Source organism: Arachis duranensis, chromosome 2, assembly GCF_000817695.3.
Source record: "Arachis duranensis cultivar V14167 chromosome 2, aradu.V14167.gnm2.J7QH, whole genome shotgun sequence".
Taxonomy (NCBI): Eukaryota; Viridiplantae; Streptophyta; class Magnoliopsida; order Fabales; family Fabaceae; genus Arachis; species Arachis duranensis.
In genome coordinates this window covers 82710042-82712615 of record NC_029773.3, presented here as the reverse complement: position 1 = coordinate 82712615, position 2574 = coordinate 82710042, and positions in this window count along the sequence as shown.

Sequence of the window (2574 nt, the reverse complement as noted above, 5' to 3'; positions counted from 1 at the left end):
GGGAACGACCTCTGCCTTGGGAAACCACCGTTGAGGTCCCTCTCTGCTTCCTCCAACATCGCACATGCCTTGGCTGCTCTCAACAACTCCGAAGACAACATCAGTGTCTGGACCTGCGATTATTGCATCAAGAAGAAAGAAGAAGGAGAAGTAGAAGGAGGAGAGTGTTGTAGATGCGTTGGCAAAGTGTGCATGGTTGAAGTTGTTTGCTTCCTTTCCAGGGAAGACAACCTCTTGTCTCCCTCTCAAGCTATCAAAGCTTCTCTTTCTGTTATTCTCACTCAACCTTTCTCTTTGCTTCTGCTTGAAATGTTAGACCTTATATTTTTTTTTCAATTTTCTGAATCTGAAATTTTAACTCATAATAGATAAAGTGAATTTAGATTTTAATTACCTCTACTTCTTCTTCTGTTACTGCCTCTGCTTCTATTTATGTGACTGCTTCAATTTCTGATTTTGATTTGTTTTTTTATTTTATTGTTGTTGTGTGTTGATTTGGTTGTTGAGTTGAATTTCTGATTGTTTGATTTGTTGAAATGTTGTTTTTCTTGGTGGTGGAAGTAATGGTGGTGGTGGTGGTGGAGGCAAAAGTGGTGGTGGTGATGAAAATAAAGGTGCTCATAGTAGTGGAGGGCATTTTTGTCCAAAAAAAGTTAAAAGGACAATTTTAGTACGAAAAAAACGTTAAGGAAAATTCTAAATTAAAAATTAGATGAGGGACGGTTTCGATTCTCACCCTCAACGTTAGGGACCAAAACAATACTTACCCCTTTTTTTAACAATAAGCACCACTTTAATTTTCTCTTTCATGTCCTTACTCATTTTTTATTCTAGTTATTTGTATATGATCGTACTCATTCATCTGATTAAGTATTTTTACTCGGTCATATAGTGTTTTTATATTTCTGCTTATCTAATAGAGTAAACTAACTAAACAAAATTGATTAGTTTGGTTAATGCTAATATTACTATTCATAGAATTGGTTGTGATTAGTTTTTTAATTGTTAACTGAATTAGTTAGTTTAGTTTGTGTGGTTTAATATGACGATTGGTTCTCTCTAGTTATAAGAAGCTAGAGTTATTTACTCTTCAACAGAACTTCACTTTACCGATTCAGAATCAAGAATCATTTCTCTTTTTCTCTCGTCACATGGCATATTTTTTTTCTTTCTTCTTCTCGTGCTATGTCTGATATCCTTCATAGTATCAAAGCTCTTTCCACTCAATTCAATGGCGAATAACAATACACAAGCTGAAAACTCAGTGAATCAATCAAGTACAGCTCCAAATTTTACTTCTTTCCCAATTTTTATGAAATTCGACGATGACAAATTCTTACAATGTAAAGATCATGCCGAATCAATGATTGAAGGTCACAATTTACTTCATCATATCACAGGAGAAAGAATTCTTCTAAGGTTTGACGGATCGAGACAAGTGACATCAGAATTTGCTGCTTAAAAGAAACAGGATGCGTTGCTCAAATTTTGGCTTCTTGCTTCGATGACCAAGCCTTTATAACTCGAATGGTAGGATGCATCTATTCATATGAGATTTGAAAAAGATTAGATGATCATTTTTCTTCACAGATTCAAGCTAAGATAATGCAATTGAAACATAAATTGAGCATTATTAAGATAGAAAGTTCAGTAAATGAGTATGTGTTAGCCTTAAAAGGAACAATTGATGCCCTAACTTCAATAGGAGAACCGATGTGTGAAAGTGATCATGTTAATACTTTGTTGAATGGGTTAACTAAAATGTATAGTTCTGTAATTACTTTAGTTGTGGCAAGACTAATTAGTATTTCAGTGGGAGAATTGGAGGCTTTGTTATTGACTCATGAGAGTATGTTAGAAAGGTTTAGAAAACCAAAATCGTTTATACAAGCAAACATGGCACAAAGTGCACCAGAATATTCTCAAAATTACAACACAAGAGGCAGTTTCAGAGATGGCTTCAAAGGAGACTATAGGAATAGAGGTGGTGGTAGATTGATCAAAGGTGATCGAAATTTCTATAACAAGAATGGATAGTTTGGTGGAAATAGTTCCAGGTTTGAAGAGAATGGACAATTTGGTGATAACAATTCTAGGTTTGGGACTCAGTTCTACAATTATTCAAGATATGACTCGAGGTTTAAAGGTGGTGATGGTTCCAGATTTGGTGAAAGACAACATTATAGTGGTTCAAGGATGACTAATGGTACCAGACCTATTTGTCATGTGTGTGATAAGCTAGGGCATACTGTAAAGACTTACTAGTATAAGTATGAAAGACCAGAAAGACTCCAGAGCTCAATATGAAGGCTCAAGCTCATAAAATCTGCAAAGTTCACAAGCAAACCTGAGCAATGTATTGGCCACACCTGCAGCATTACAAGATCAAAGTTGGTATCCGAATTTAGGTGCTACACACCATATGACTTCTGATCAACAAAATCTGGTTGAGAGAGAAAAGTATGAAGGTGCGGATTAAGTAATTATGGGAAACAGATCAGGTTTGCACATCAACATTGTTGAAAATTCTTACTTTAAAACTCATCTGAGTAATAGATAATTTTTGCTGCATAA